At 47.7% G+C, this 17,311-nt stretch overlaps 1 protein-coding gene across 15 annotated transcripts in view; it reads right to left on the reverse strand.

Moving 5' to 3' along the window:
* NTRK3 (neurotrophic receptor tyrosine kinase 3) overlaps window positions 1-17,311 on the reverse strand; it is a 386,973-nt gene that overhangs the window by 64,782 nt on the left and 304,880 nt on the right.

A 17,311-nucleotide genomic window follows, 5' to 3' on the forward strand; every position in this document is an offset into this window, starting at 1 on the left:
ACCAGTTTTTTGAGCTTGGGAAAGTTATTTAGCCTCAGAGCCTCAATTTTCTCAACTGTAAAATGGGATTAACAAGAACAACTTCCTCGCTGAATTCTTGTGAAGATTAAATGAGAAAATCCATATGAAGAGCTTGGCCCAGGGCTGAGGACAAAGTAAAGGCATAGAAGACATAGACACATGCATGCACACACACACACACACACACACACAAAGACACACTGGTTTTTGTGGTAACATAAAGGCTGTAGTGACCCCATCACAGTGCCTGGTTCATGACAGAGACTTCTAAGGGGTAGCTAAGATTATCTGGGGGAAACCTCTACTTGGCCAACCCTTCTCTGAAAGAGAGAAAGACCAATGAGACCACAAAAGGCAAGTTCAGAGTCCATCCAAGAATGAGGGTGTGTGCAGAGAGAAGGGCTGCCCCTGCCTCTGCTAATTTAGCAACCTAATTAAGGTCTGTCTGCCTGCAGAAAGCAGAGCTGTGACCTCAGCCCTCCCACCTATTTGGAAAGAATGCTACAAAGGAGTTGTACAAGCAGTGGGCTAGTGATGAAAGGAGCAAACCGGAGATTACTCACTGACCTTTACATTAATTGTTCACCAGGCAGAAGCCCATTAAATACCTGTATTCACATTACGAAGAGCATTGCAGAGCCAAAAAGTGGATTATCCCCAGTGACTTTGTAGAGAAATGAAAGCTGCAGATCCTGGGCCATGGCAGATCATCCCCGTAAGTGAGGAGACATAACAGGGACAGAGGGGCATGGCTGGAAGCCTTGGGGTACTGTTTTGTTGGTTTGGGGATTCCTTCAAGAATAAACTACACGAATCTTTTTTTTCCCCCATCAGAGTACTTTGTATCCCCACAGTGTCCCAGATGATCTGCCTACTAAGGATTTGCAGGAGGAAGCATTTACAGACTATGATTTTCTCCTCCCACCAGGACAGACCTGCACATTAACAGCTGCTGGTGACCACTCCTCCCAAGCCACAGGCTGCAATGCGGCTGCTACGCACTGCAGGACTATGCCCCAGTCTTTACAGGGAGGGGATTAAAATTGGTTCCCTTCTTCACACTTTTTGTCTCTGTTTCTCAGCCTCTGAGGAATGGTATTTGTTGACTTTGGAGGGCAAGGCTAAAGAGTCTCCCGCTGCAAGAAAATAGGAAGTCAGGCCCTCTCTCGGGGGGCCACCTGCTCCTGCTACCTAATCATTCCCATGTGACTAGGGATGACACACGGGTTCTGCAAATTGAATGTCCTGACATGGCCTGGAAGTGAAGACAGGGCTCACGATGGCAGCTGTACAATGTCAAGCCCACATCTCTGAACACGCCGGGATTGGGAAGGCCTGGGAAGCCACAGGTGCTTGCTTCAAGACCGGGATCCTCCAAGAACTTGTGCACCTCACAGAACAACAATAACAAAATCTTGGGTCTCAGATTTCTCACCTGTAAAATGGGTATGGGGAGAACCGCACGAGTTTAACTTACCTATTACCTGAGCATGGAAGTTTGTAAACCTTTAAGTCCTCCGAAATGTAGGCTGTGTTTTGGCATTTTCATTATTCTATTATTTTACGAAAAGGAGAAATGAGGGCCAAGTCAGGCATCCCCACCTGGTGACTGAGCTGGGCATGGGATTCAGAGCATCAGGACATGGCAGGCTTGCCAAGTTACTGGGGGAAGAGCCCCGTTTGGCCCCAGACTCCACCCTGATCCCACCTTCCCTCTGCATTGTAATAGGAGAACTTAAGAATGCACCAAAATCACCTAGACGACTTGTTACAACAGATTGCTGGGCTCCTCCACCAGGGATTCCAATCTAGTAGGTCCAGGTTGAGGCCTGAGAATATGCATTTCTAAGTTCCCAGGTGCTTCTGGTGCAGGAACTACACTTTGAGAACCACTAGAACACAGCTTCTTTGGAGGGGTGGGAAATTAGCCAGCTGAAGAAGTTTACCTTTACAACTTGGCCTAAGCAAGTACCGTGCTCACAGTTTAGCTATGCCTCACTTCCAGAAGCCCAGGAGGAGGTGAGACGTCCTGGGCTTCGCTCCAAGGTCCTCCTTCCCTCCCTAGCTGTGTGGCCCAGATTGAGTCAAGTCCCTTCTCAGAGGCCCAACTATGCATCCATGCAATGCAGATCATGCCTATCTTGCCTTCTTATGTTCTAGAAACATCTCTACAAAGGTAAAACAATATTATAGATTTTCCTGGGTCCCTAAGTCCAACTCTGGGCTGAGAGACCTCACTGCTTCCCTCAGAACACTCACTCCCAGCTACAATGAATGCAAAACAGGAATGGAGGAGCTTTAAAGAGAACCAGACTCTGTTTTTCAGCTGCTGTGCCTCAGTCACGTCTTGGAACCCGTCCTTCTCCTCTCCCTCCCTCAGCAGCAAGAATCACAACCCCTGAGAGATTCAGACAAGCCAAGTGGGAGCGGCATCCAGGGAGTGGTTTCCCAGCCCTCCCTCAACATCCCAGGAGAGCCTGGCAGCAGCTGCAAACCCCTGACTGCAGGAGTGGGGAAGCTGTGACAGCTGTGAGCCTTGAAGGTAGCAGAGGGCAAGTGACCATATTACTGGAAGCTCATCTGCTCTCCAGGAGCATGTGAAAAAGGCCAAGCAGAAGCCTCCCATGGGCCAAAGTGTCTTCCCCAAATGTGCAAATGGACCTTTTTTCAGGAATGTGGAAATACTCAGGTGCTCAGAAGAAAATAGCCTTGACTCATTCTTGTTGTCTTCAGGGTGAAAGAATTTTGACACCAATACCTATGCTTAGCCCTGGGCAGGGTGGTGAGTGCTGGGAAGGAGCAGAAAGAGGAATGGGAAATAAGCACAGATTTTATTTGACCATAAATTCTCCCCCAGGAGAGAACTGGTTCCTCGTCATCAGGATAAGAAGCTCCACAAGGTAACCAGGGAACTTTGGCAGAGACTGGCTGGATTAGGGCCAAACACATAAGGCAAATCACTTCCATGTGGACAACCCCATGCATCAACAAGACTGGAGACTCCAGAATACCATATGAGCAGCTTCTTTCACTGAACTTACCCAGGAAAAAGTAGGGCAAAGGGAATTAACTTGCACCCTATGTATCAACACCTACTGGGTATTCAACACTTGATTCTCATCATAACCCTGAGAGACTGAGAGATAAGTGTTATTACGCCCCTTTCACAGATAAGAAAACAGAGGCAGGGGGTAACTTGCCAAATTCACAGAGGTAAAATGCGGACAAGGAAGGACTCTCTTGTTTATGACTCCCAAATCCGTGTTCTTCCCTTTACCTTAGGCTGCCTTCACTCTGTCCTCCCAGCTTTATGGCCACTAAAATGATCCAGTCCACAGATGCTTAATTCTCCATCTTCCACTACTCAGGTTTCCCTCACCCTGCTCATCCTGGAATTCTATGACAGCACCTTCCCAAGGGCAAGGGCAGGAGCCCCCACTGGAAGCCTTACAGAACAAACAAAGCCCTGGGGAGAAGGGTATATCTGGGGACAGAGTGAGAGAGGAACAGCCTCTGCTCAGGCCCTGGGGAATGACTGGAGTGAGCCGTTTCACTTCTGACGTCCATGAGTCTATTTGGGTCCCTGCTTCTGCATGCTTTTAGCTCACACAGTGCTGTTCAGAGCTGCCTCTGGTGAAGCTATCTGACCCACACGCCAAAAAGTGATGGATTTCCCTAAGAGGAGAGGGCATCAATCTCCTTTTACTGCCTGGCTGACTTGCCCAGCAGAGTCTGGGTCACAAGGCTCAGACATGAAGACACTGGAAGGGGAGGTAGGGAGGGGGATGAATAGCCCAGGCCGTGGGAAGACTTCCCAATCTCCAACAAAAAAGGGGCTGCTGGAGAAATCAGGGGGCTGCTATATAACAGGAAGGGTTCTTTGGGAAATTAAAAGAGTTCCTGGGACCTTCTGACCTGGCTTTTCCCTCAATCCTTTTTGTGAGACGGCCACCAACTGGGTTCCACCAGAGGAAGCCACCTGTAGATCTTGTTCCCACAGGACAACCGGTTCATCTGACACAAGAACAGAATCAAGATTTCTGTGTTTTAGTGGCTGCTCCAAGAATTCTTTCTCTTTAGTGGGGACCAAGATAACTATTCCATATGTGTGGGATTCACTTCTGGGAGGTCTTCCAGGTCTGCAGCAAGCATGACCTAGAGCAGAATCTCTAATCCATTGAGGTCACTGGTCACCTCTGGACAGAAAACCTGAGCCCTGAGAGGTCAGTGGGCAGGCAGGGGTTATCCCTCGTCCTACTTCTGTTCCTCTTGGCTGCCCTGTGGGGTGGGAAGGGAGGCATGCACATAGCTGCTGGATACTCTAACATCGCTGGACACAGAGGTGACCACTGTCGGCTTCACCTCCCTGTTCTGGGAGAATGAAGGCAGGGAGGTGGCAGGCATAAACTGCTCAGCCCTGCTGACCAGGGAGGAAGAGGGAACAAAAACACCTGTCCCAAATGGCACTGCTGAAAGATTGAAGACTGGAAAACAAACAAACAAACGAAACAGATCTCTATTGAAATCCTGACGCTCTTACTTACTAATTGAATCCTATCCTCTCCATACCTCTAGTTCCTTATCTGTAGAATGGAAACATGGATATTGACTTGGCAGAATTGTTGAGAGGATGACTTAAAATTTTTAGATAATAAAGATGATATAAAATATCCAAAATATATTAGACATTTAACAGATGTGTTTCTTTCCTTTCTGATTTTCATTTCAACTAGGAGCTCAACACCTATCTTGCAAATAAAATCATGGCTTGGAAAGAAATGTGGAGAAGGATGATGATTTTCTCCTAAAATAAAATGGCACGAGCTTGCCCAGGAGTAAGCTGGCCCTGGCTCTGGTCACCAGCTCTGTCTAAGGCTGCCACCACTATGCCTGACCTCCTCCTCCTTCAGAGGCCAAAACAGTTTGTGGGAGGAGGTTGGTCAGACAGTGGAATAAAGACATCAAAAGGCAGAAACAGCCACCTACTCAAGATTGGTATTGATCAGTAGAGAGGAATCCGATTTCCCAGGGTCGGTGGTTATAAATAACAGTGATCCTGCTGTACGCCAAGCAGCAAATTCGGTCCCCAAAGATGAGCGTGTGCACTCAGTCACACTCAGATTGCCTTAACAAAAATTTGTTTGCCACCTCGGTGCTTTGGCTAATTATTGTCTTGGGAACCATGTGTGTAGACAGGACTGAGACAGTCCTTCTCTGAAGGTGGTGACTTAAGAGGCTCAGAAGCAGCTCCCTGCCACCACCAGCAGCCCTGAGGGCTGGCCCCTGGTGGGAGCTCCTAACCATCCTACCCTCCCCTCTTCCCTGGCTCATGTTGATACTCAGTTCCTAACTGGTTCCTGTCCTCATCACTGAGACCTCCCAGGTCTTTCCCTTGTGGATTCCATCTCACTCTGCACTGGTCTCTTTTAGCTTATTGTTATCACTTTGTGCCCTTATTAATAATAAAAATAACTGCCATCAATTGAGCACTTATCCTGAGCCAGATACCAGACTGAGCACATGACATCTTTACAGCTCTGTCTTTTGTGTTTTTTGTTTTTTGTTTTTTTTTTTTCCTTGAGACGGAGTCCCGCTCTGTCACCCAGGCTGGAGTGCAATGGCACAATCCGGGCTCACTGCAACTTCCACCTCCCAGGTTCAATTCTGCCTCAGCCTCCCGAGTAGCTGGGATTTCAGGCATGTGCCACCACGCCTGGTAAATTTTTGTATTTCTAGTAGAGACGGCATTTCACCATGTTGACCAGGCTGGTCTCAAACTCTTGACCTCAGGTGATTCACCCACCTCAGCCTCCCAAAGTGCTAGGAGTACAGGCGTGAGCCACCGTGCCCAGCCCTACAACTCTCTTAAACATAATATGTTGCTGTCCCCAAGCTACAGATGAGGGGGCTGAAGCTCAAGGTGGTTAAGTAACTTTCTCAAGATCCTCTAGCTGTTAGAGGTGTCCTGTGAGACTCTAAAGGCTGCGCTGAGCAGACTGTGCCACCTTGACATCCTTTAATCATGACAGCCCCCTTCAACCCTTGCAACCCCTACTTCAGAGAGAGGCTTTGCTTTCTGCACTGGCATCAGTACTTGGTAGAAACCAATAACATCTGTAAAGAGAGAGTGTGTCACCTTATCCTGGAACCTAATCTTGCTACCCCGATTGCCACCACCTAAGCTCAACGTGAGCCACAAGGATGACATTTGAAGATAAAGCCAGCACCAGAATGCAGAAATCCAAGATCTCACTGCCCCACCCAGAAACAGAGTTTCCAGGATCTTAGGCTCACCCATTGCAAGGTGAGTCCTGAGGGTGACTACATGCAGGAGGGAGGAGGGAGGTTCTTGGCAGGAGAAGGGGGAAGAGGAAACAGGGTGAGGAAGGGAGGATCTGTGAAAAGCGTGTGTTTTCTCTGCACTAACCAGACCCTAGGGTCTCTGCCTGCCAAAAAGGCTCAGAAGAAAACATTAATTCAATACCACACATTTAATTACACATGAAATGGAATGTCTTTAAATGGAAAAGAATAACATTCCTGGAGCTCCAACTGTGGGTGTTTGAAGTGGCAGGAGGGAGAAAAAGGGCCAGCTTTGAACCTTTGAGGGGGAAGGAGACCACCAAGAGGGCAGCGCCCTGCCTGAGTTCAAAATACAAATTTCTGCCAGCCCTCACAGAACTGCCCTCACACTTTCTCCTGGCCTCCTGGCTGGGTCTCACCTCATGCCTTCTATGAATGGCAAGCAAGAGGAGCTAATTGCATACGGTATTGCATAAGAGCATAGCCAGGCAAGCATGTGCCCTGGCCAGCTACAGGGCCTTTGTAGGGGTCTCCAGTCAACCCAATCAGTTCTCCACCTGGACAGAAGAGTAGAGCATGGCTAAACTATTTAAACCACCACTCCTGCAGAGCCATCCCTGGATGATTTATAGACTATGAGAAAAAAGAGCATCTCCTGGTTTCCTGTAAAGGACCTTTCTAAGAGAAGACATTTTGAAGGCTGGAGATCTAAGAGAAAAACTGCAGAATTATTTTAGAGGTCTAGAATTTAAAAATTATTAATCAAGGCCAGGTGCAGTGGCTCACACCTGTAATCCTAGCACTTTGGGAGGCTGAGGCGGGTTGATTACTTGAGGTCAGGAGTTCAAGACCGGCCTGGCCAACATGGTGAAACCCCATCTTTGCTAAAAATACAAAAATTATCCACATGTAGTGCTGTGTGCTTGTAATACCAGCTACTTGTGAAGCTGAAGCAGGAGAATCGCTTGAACCTGGGAGGTGGCGATTGCAGTGAGCTGAGATTGCACCACTGCACTCTAGCCTGGGTGACAGAGCAAGACTCTGTCTCAAAAATAAATAAATAAAATAAAATATAATAAAATAAAAGATTAATCAAATGGGGTAACAATGACTTGGGAATGGATTCCAGGTTGAATGACCACCAGCACTGTTTGTTGCTATTGCTGCCCTGGGGCCAGGTTGACTCAGGACTTTTTACCTAAGAATAAGAACCTGGATCTTTCTGCTGGCCACCCCATGACTCATCCTTAAGCCTTCTCTGGATTAGGGCTTTCCTCATACATTCTTTTCAGAGTTTGACATCTTTGCAAAGAGGCTTTGAAGGGTGCTGGCAGTTGCACAAGTCAAAAGGCCAAAAGTCAAAAGGCATGTGTTGCTCAAGTGCATAGTCTGGGCCCAGCACAGGGCCTGAGACCAAGTAGGTACTCACCAACTATTTGATGAATGGGTGAATAAATTAAAACTCTCCCTGAAGCACTGCTAGAGACTTTAGCAGGGAAAATACTGTAAATAGGGAGGAGGAAGGGAATCTGGGGGAGTGGCATAAAGAAAGGAAAGATGAGTAAGAATGGGAAAAGATCCAGGAAGTTCCTAAGAACAGACTTATTTATGTCCTGGCTCTGAGGAACCAAGATTGTATTGAACCAGGAGAGTACTGAGACCCACATCCTAACCCTCAGTCTCCGGCTCCCCAGACTTCTAAACAAAGTGCCTCCATGTTCAGCTCTGAAGAAGCTCAGCGACCAGCAGGTCCCACTCTGAGGCACGTGTGCACCCTTAGGCTAGAGGTAGCGGTCTAGGACACCGAGACACTGTGTTCCCATCAAGATGAACACATAAATAAGACACCCTGCTGTTTCTGGAAGCAGTGAAGAGAGAGGATCAGCGGAGGACTGTCTGTTCTGGGGCAATTTCCAGCTCACGTTTCTTGACACAAGAAGTTCAGAAGCTGAGGCTGAAGTTCAGAAGTGTCCCTGCTCCCCAGTGCTACCCCCACTGTGCTCCCGCCATGAGCTCAGACACCGACCAATACCCAGGCTCCCAACATCAGCCTCCGTAACCACAGTATGACTGCCCTTTCATGCCCACTTTCTGGTCTCCATATTCTGTTGGCCTTTCCCGTAGCAAGAGTACCTCTGGCTCTCATTAAGCAGTGACTGCTTGAGCCAAGAATAAAGAGCAAAAGAACTCCCCAAGGAGAGCCATCTGGAATTGAGAAGTTAGGTGCTGAAAGATGAATCTCAGGCTCCAACTGAGAATCTGTTCCTCCGACAACTTGCTGGGCTCCCTCTTTCCTCTGCCTCTTCTGGCCTGACAGTGACAAACTCTCTTCAAAGTGCCCATATGAGGGTCACATCCCACCTCTCAATCTCCCCAGAGGCCTTTCTTTTCCAGCTACTACCCGGGAATGCTGCCTCGGCCTCTCATCCCTGGCATCTGACTCTGTCCCGCAAGCCCTCTCTGTGATGTCACGTTCTCACCAGAACACACACAGAGCACAATGTGCTAAAGGCTGTCCCTTCCAGCGCCAGAGCTCTGGGCCAAGACATAGGCTGCAGGGCACTGGAGCCATGAGATGCAGCTCCATGCAGAAAGTCTTGAGGTCAGGAAGAGAAACACCTGTGAGGACCACAGGGTGAACCATAGAAAGGGAGACCAGAGGATCCCAGTCACCCATTCGCAGGACACACCATTGGCCTTGACAACTACCCACAACCGTGGGTCCAAGAGAAAACTGAATTGCTTCAGGCAGGAGAGAGAGAAAGGACATTATTTGATCTGTATAAGACAGGCAGCAGCACCCCCAAAATACAACAGACACAAAGAAAAGAAGAAAGGACAGGAAGGGGACTTTGGGAGCAAACAACAGGATCAGAGTAACGGGACCGAGAAAGAACATGGCTTTGGAATGAGGCAGAACTCGGTATAAATTCACACTCAAGGACACATCCTCAGAGGCGGCATTTGGCAATTTACTAAACCAGTCTCAAATGTTGTTTTAAGGAGTGAAATTTAAAAAATATCCACCTCATTGACTTGCCATGAGGATTCAGTGAAATTATGTGTACAGTCATACATTTGGAGCATGTTGAAGGAGCTAATGCCCATAAAAGTTTAGGAAGGAATATGCCAATTTCTTCCTCTCACCTGCTCTCTGCTCAAACCTGCAAGGATCCTCATTGATTATTGTTACTGTTATTAAAGTGCTTACTGCATGGTGTTTTGATATCTTTAAATGAAGTAAGAGATTGAGTGTTTAAAACATTTGGGAGGCACATAGTAGGTGCTCAATAGGCCTTAACATAAAGTATCTATGTCTTTAGGGCAGTTTTTAGTCTGATATTTGAGAATTCTGATAACCTGGCCCAAATCCCCAGGCTTCATCCTCACAAATGCGTTAAATAGATCTAACAGATGGACAGGCTGGCCATCCACTGTCCTCTGAGCAACCACGTGAGCTCGTGCCTATGCATCTGTGTCCTAGCTTTCCTCCATCTGGGGTACCCGTCCCCACTTCCACTAGTAGAAATCAACCCAGTCCCCAACACCGGAAATAATCCTGCGTTATCTGTAAGATAGTTTCCTGATCTTCTCTTTCTCTCCTCAGAATGTCTATTCCTTACACAAACATAGGTGTCCTGGGACCACCTCTGCTTATTTTGTTGCCCCCTACATAAACTCACCTCCTGGACAGCTCAGAGAAAACCAGCTCAAAACAACCTTACGGCCTAACTAGAGAGAGTAAGTGGTGTTGGCAAAGATCAGCATTCGATTTTTATGTGATAAAATTTAGTTATACTGAGGCGTAAAATTCCATTTCATTTGTGGACACAGGCCGAGCCCTTAGACTTCCTACATTCACCAGGTTCCAAAATAAAAGCCTGCTGGCCTGAAGAAGTCTGTTTACCCTCATTCTTTCCCCCAGTGATGAACTTAATGATGGAAAGGATTTTAGTTAATGCACAAAGGACCCTAGGAAATGAACAGGTCACCCAGTGAGGCCTTCCACAGAGACTTGGGAGGCCTTTCTGTGGAAAAGCCTAACTTTACTCTTGCTTAAAGCAGAAGGCTCAAACACCAGAGCGAAGGTGATGCCCTGCTTCTGAAGGGAATGGAAGGCAGGCCCAGAGTCCATGGAAACATAGAAACTAATATTCCCATGTGGGACCCTTAACCCTAAGGGTCTTTCTTCAAGAAAGACTTGGCCAGGTGTGGTGGCTCACGCCTGTAATCTCAGCACTTTGGGAGGTTGAGGCAGGTAGATCACCTGAGGTCAGGAGTTTGAGACCAGCCTGGCCAAAATAGTGAAAGCATGTTTCTACTAAAAATTCAAAAATTAGCCGGGCGTGGTGGCACACACCTGTAATCCTAGCTCCTCGGGAGGCTGAGGTGGGAGAATCACTTGAACTTGGGAGGCAGAGGTTGCAGTGAGCCGAGATGGCACCACTGCACTCCAGGCTGGGCAACAGAGCAAGATTCTATTAAAAAAAAAGAAAAAGAAAAAGAAAAAGAAAGAAAAGGAAGGAAGGAAGGAAGGAAGGAAGGAAGGAAGGAAGGAAGGAAGGAAGGAAGGAAGGAAGGAAGGAAGGGAGGGAGGGAGGGAGGGAGGGAGGGAGGGAGGGAGGGAGGGAGGGAGGAAGAAAGAAAGGACAGACTCTTCTTTCCTCTTCTTCCTAAAGTGCTTAAAATCCAGTCTAGTCGTGAGCTCCTAGGACATACACGTGCCCCCCATGAAAGCGCTCTTGCCCTTGCACAACAGGGAAACTCCCTTGGGCAGCTCTGGTTGCCCTAGTGGGGCTTCCTGTCTTCCCTCAGCTGTGCGGAGAGGCGGTGGTGATCAGCCTCCCTGCGAACCCCCACCTCCCCTCCCTGCCCCGGGGACGGACAGCTCCCTCTCCCTGCCTAATGCAGCCCAGCTCCCACAGGCTTCCTCTGGAGCCCGGGTGACACAAAGTTATCTTGGCTGCCAGCTCACCCTGTGCGCACTCCATTATTCTCGGCACCATCTCTTTCCATGTGACCTCTGCATTTGGACACCTTTTCCATCAGACTCTTTTGGAAGTCCCTGAAGCCCACCCTCCGCAGACTGAGGAGAGCTGGGCCCCTTTCAAGGTGTATGTTCCCATTTCCCACTCCCACTCCCGGAGCCAGGGCTTTTGCCAAGCACCCTTGCCTTTCCTGCCCCACCCCCGCCACCCTCTCTAAGCCTCTTGCTCTGGCCCTCACCCTGTATCTAATGGGGAACAAGGTCTGAGGTCAGGGCCTGCGACTCCCAGCCACGCCGGCCCTCCGCGTGGGCAGCCTGAGCTCAGCGCAGCCAGCAGATTCGTTCCGCACGGCCTCCACGATCCCGGATCCGTGCTTCCCCCTGTCGAAGTCCACTCACTCTGCCAGGTGTTTTCCCACCACATCCTCTGAGCTGACTTCCAAGAGTTTCCCCCACACCAGATGTTAAACGCACTGGCCGGTGGTTTTCTGGCCTGTCTCCTGAACCTCCCCCACCCTATAATTATATAGAAAACGACAAAAGAAAACCAAAGAAAAAGAGCTGGTGGAATTAGGAGTGCCCCTATCTGACCCCTGGAATCCCTCCCCTGGCTTGGGGGTCTTGGATCAGATCCATTTGTGTTCACCAAGCTCTGAGTTTGCTGCCTCTCGGACACTAGCTAAAGTCATCGCAAACACTTACGTGGATGGTGCTTTGGACCAGAAGACAATTCTTTATCGTTTTCCTGGTACTAACAGAAACTGAGTCACACAGAGAAGTGTGAGGTTTCAGTGATGTCAATGCTATTTGTTCTTACTAGTCTCTAGGAAGATCCCAGACATTGGAGGTCAAGTGGTTTCTGGGACTGATGGTCAGTGGAAAATAGAAAAGGGAGAAATCTTCACTGAGTATCACTAGACCTGTGCAGCTAATGAATGGCCACCTCTTATTGATAGGCCTGGACCTCCTTGGATGGCCCCAGAAGAACCAAGGTGAGGTCTCTGGGGCATCAGCCTCAGGACCCCACATCAAACACACTTAGGAGCCCCAAAAGGAGTCATCCTTCCACGCTCTGCAGAAGGACCCCAACTACCCTTTCTTATCAGCCTTGGGGATGTTTCCGCTCTCCTTTTTCAGAAGAGATTGCTGCTTGATATGGTGACATCTACACATTGTCTGCATGCTGTGGCCTCCCTGGGAATAGACCACTCCACTTTCTCTGCTTTCCCTGAGAACAAGCTCTTCCTAGCCCCCTTGCCCAACTGCCCCTCCTCTGTGGGGGTTATTGACCTCATTGCCAGCCTGTTCTTTGCTGCCTTCTGCAGCTGCTCTGCTCCTGCCAGACCTTTTCTGTGTGTGTGTGTGTGTGTGTGTGTGTGTGTGTGTGTGTGTGCGTGCATGCTTTTTTTCTCTGAAATAGATCTTTATTGTAGGCTCTCCGGGCAGATGTGAATGGCTCCTTGAGCCTCTACTGTGCAGGGTTCAGGCAGGGCCCATGGCCTGGGTTGCCATCCCTCTCCTGCCAGCTCTCCGAGAGGCCAGCCCTTGGCCTCTCTTTGTACAGTCCTACAAATTCCTACTAGGGGATATATGTGAGATGAGATATTTCCCACACCAGCTCTTTACCCTAGAAACTAGCCCTTTCCCTCTATGTCTCTTCTCTGAGTACTTACTCATTTTCCCATTTTCAGTACAAAAAGTATGGAGGCTGAATGACAAGACAGCTATACCTCATGCCTCCTGCAAATGTGTTTTGTGTCAATTACACATGAATGTTATCCTGTATAACTTCCCCTTATCTGTGAGATTTTGGAGCAAATATATGTGAATCTCCACTTACTCCAGATCGTGACTTAGGCAGAATGAGTTAGGAAATCCAAGTTATAAAATCAGGAAGGAATTAAATATTTGGATGGAAGACCAGTGATAGGAAAAAAAATATTATCTGCAACAGAGCAAAACCACTTGATAAATGTTTCATTGAAGAGACCTCCCCCAGAAAAGTTTCTAGCCAGCCAGCGTCTGGGAAATGAAATTTGCTGTTCAGTGCCCCTGGTTACTAATTTAACGTGCGTAAAAAGCCATGTCATCTTTTCACCTGATGTGCTGTCTACACTATTTTCATTTAGTGAATGCTAAAAATAAACAGATCAATAAATAAAATCATCTATAAGTGCATCCATAAGTTCCCTGACAGCCACAGTGTCTGTCTTTTTTAGTAAGTCCTTTCATTTCTCATGCACAAGTTGCACAATTCTTTGGCCATAGATTTCCCAGGAGTGTGGTAAAGAGGAGTGTGAACTATGAGATAGGGCACTCCCAGCTCTGCTACTAACTAGCTGTGTGACACTGGACATCTTACTCAACCTCTCTGACATGACACTGCATTTGGGTAGTGTGATCTACTGCTGACATTTGTAAGCAAATGAGTTAATATTCATCTGTAAACCCCTTAGCATAGTACCAGGCATGGAGTGCATGCTAAAACTAAGATTCATTTCTGCTCTGTTACCCAAGACTGCTCAGTTTGAGTGCCTTGTGCCAGTGGACACAGAGACAAGCAGAAATTCAAAGGTCCTCCCTCCTGTAATAACACACCTACTCCACCTGTCCACCTGAAGCAGGAATTTGTCTGCAGAGGTTCTGCCTGCCACTTTGAGCTATAGAGAACTCTGACTGCCCCAGGCCATAGGTGTTTAACTGGGGCCTTTGCTCAGCTTACAGAGGCTGTTTGTTACCTGCTGCACGCTACAGAGGGTCAGGAGATCTGGGGACATGGCATGGCTCAGGGAACCTGGAGGGCAGCAGGCAACAAATGATAAACTCATAGCAGGTGGAAAGCACACAGAGTGACCTTGCTGAGTGCCTTTCACATTGGCATAGAGAGCCCTATGAGTGGCTAAATGGGACTGCAGCAAGTGAGTAGCTCTGTGCCTGGGTCTTAACTGAGAATAGGATGGAGAGAGTTGGAAATGTTCACCTACACCAATGCCTGTGAGTAACCCTTGCTCCAAACTTGCCAACAGGCACAACCATTGGCCCCATTCCAGCCCCCTGCTTAGTGGTACTTGGCTGAAAAGAGGCCAGTTCAACAAAGCAGATCGTTGTTGACAGTGATGGAAACTAAGGCACCAACCAGGTCTCTCCCACTTATTTGCTGAGGGATCACATGTTGGTTCAATCCTTTTCATATTCAACAAATGTGTGTGAAAGTTTATAATGTGTGTCAGGAACTGGGCTAGGGTCTCCAGCAGGGAATAAGAGACTCTTCTGTTCCTCCTGGAGCTCGTTGGTCTAAAGAAGAGGATAGATGAGTCACCCAGGAAATTGGAATACATTGTAATAAGCCCCCTGGTGGGACAAGGAAAGGATACTTGGGGTACTGGGAAGGTATGTATATCTAGATCTGGAGGGGTCAGGATAGACTACCTACTCTCTGTGGGTCTCCATTTCTTTGTGTATAAATGTGAGAATATATGGAAGAATGACTTGCATGCAACAGTCAGATGGAAACTGTTTTTTCATCTTCCAACAACAGCAATAAAAATGTAAAAATGCCCAAAGAACATACTGCAAGTTACTCCAGGTACCTACAAACTGTTCTGTTCTGGTTTTTATTGTTGTTGTTGTTGTTGTTTGAGATGGAGTCTCACTCTGTCACCCAGGCTGGAGTCCAATGGTGCAATCCTGGCTCACTGTAACATTTGCACCCCAGGTTCAAGGGATTCTCCTGCCTCAGCCTCCCTCGTAGCTGAGATTACAGGCACACACCACCATGCCCAGCTAATTTTTGTATTTTTAGTAGAGATGGGGTTTCACCACGTTGGCCAGGCTGGTCTCAAACTCCTGACCTCAGGTGATCCACCTGCCTCAGCCTCCCAAAGTGCTGGGATTACAGGCGTGAGCCACTCTGCCAGGTCTTTTTCCCTTTTTTGAGATGGAGTCTTGTTCTGTTGCCCAGGCTGGAGTGCAGTGGTGTGATCTTGGCTCACTGCAACCCTGCCTCCTGGGTTCAAGCAATTCCCCCCACTTCAACCTCCTGAGCAGCTGGAACTACAGGCTCCCACCACCATACCCGGCTAATTTTTGTATTTTTTAGTAAAGACAGAGTTTCACCATGTTGGCCAGATTGGTCTCAAACTCCTGACCTCAGGTGGTCCACCTGCCTCAGCCTCCCAAAGTGCTGGGATTACAGGTGTGAGCCACCCTGCTCTGTTTTTTAGGGCAGGGGTGGGGTAGTCATTTAGGCAAAAACTGTCCAGAGAAGCCCACCTTGTTCTGGTTACCATTTATCAATTCTCAGGGCTGTGACTAAGACATCTCTGCACTGGGGGCATAGCAGTGGGTTGTATTGCCTCCTCACCCAATCCTCTTAGCTCCAGCCAACCCCACTCAACATGACCCATGGAGTCAGCCTGTCTGGGATCAAATCCAGCCTTCACCAATCATTTCACTCTGAGATCTTAGAAAAGTTACCTAACATTTCTGGTCCTCAGTTTCCTTAGCTGTAAAATGGTATAATTATACTAGAGCCTGCCTCATAGAATTGTTTTGCGTACACATGTGTTAGCATGTGTAAAACACTTAGAAAAAAATACCTATTAGGTAAGCATCACCTATACCTATCAGCTATCATCACCATGGCAATTGTCTTCATATAATTATCACCGAGAAGTTCATTATTATGATGCCTACAGTCCCTCAGCGGGAGCATCTACGCACGACATCCCTGTGGGACGTTGTGTGGCATCATTAAGAGATTGGACTGGACTCCAACCCAGGTTCCACTGTCCCTGGCTGTGTAACCTCTTTGAGCCTCAATCTCCTTATCTGCAAAATGGACTCATAAGATTTCCTATAGCACAGTGTTGTGGTAGGATTGAATAAGCTCCTATATGGAAATCAGTCAGCACAGTGCATGGGGAAAAAAAGGAACTTTTGGAAAATAGAGTGGCTATACTATAATTACGTTAACGCAGAGGAAACAAATGTTGTGCACTGTGAATCCAACTGTAATCACTTCTGTAAGGTGGGGTAACAGACTTCATAGAAGTGAGAAATAAATCTTTTTACTGCTGCCTCTGCAGAGGATTGAATCATTTTAAGCTTCTACCAGTTCTTTGTGCTGCTGGAAGTTACACCTGATGTTGATGGCCCATTGTTTAGCAGAGCACATTAATTAGTCTGTGTAAATTCAAAAGTAGGCTCAGCCTGGGAAAGGAAAGAACTAAATTGCTCTGAACCTTAGAGTGCAGTAGCTGAATTTCCCTGCTCTGAACCTTAGAGTGCAGTAGCTGAATTTGGAGTGATGAGTGAAGGGAACTCAGGTGACTTGGGAGAGAACAAAAGGGAGCCTATAAGCTTGGGGGTGGCCTGTTGGTGGGGTGGCTGGAGGACTTTTAGAACAGAAATGTCTAAGAGGTATTATATGGGAGTTTGTGTTGATTTATCATAAACTTCCCACGTAACACTAAAATTACAGCAAAAGCTGCTCCACACACAATTCCACAAATTAGTGATTTCAGGGGCATAAAATACTGATAAAAGGCATGTTTCATTACAGGATGAAGATTCAGAAGAGCAGTGGAATATATAGGATGCTTAGTCTGTCTGTATTGACCCACTTCAATAAAAGCAAGAACACTGACGATTTCAGGGGAAGAGTATGGTAACTTCTGCCTGCCTCAACTCTGAGCATCCTTAGGGTGGAATGTCTATTCAGCGTGGAGCTCCAAAGATTTCAGCTGAAGGATGCTCAGATATCATCTGGCTTGTGAAATCAGCATTGTTGTCCAAACCCCTACTTGGCATCTCTGCTTGCATGTCTAGTGGTCTTTCATATGTAACACAGCCGAAAAGAATTCTTGCTTCTTCCCCTTGAATCTGACCTTCCCCAGGGCATGCCTATGTCATGCTAAGCAGCATTCCCATTCACTCAATGGCTCAGGCCCCTAACCCAGGAGTTTTCCTTGATGACTCTTTTCTGCACTGCTCCCAAGC

This window comes from Macaca mulatta, chromosome 7 (assembly GCF_049350105.2).
Source record: "Macaca mulatta isolate MMU2019108-1 chromosome 7, T2T-MMU8v2.0, whole genome shotgun sequence".
Classification (NCBI taxonomy): Eukaryota; Metazoa; Chordata; class Mammalia; order Primates; family Cercopithecidae; genus Macaca; species Macaca mulatta.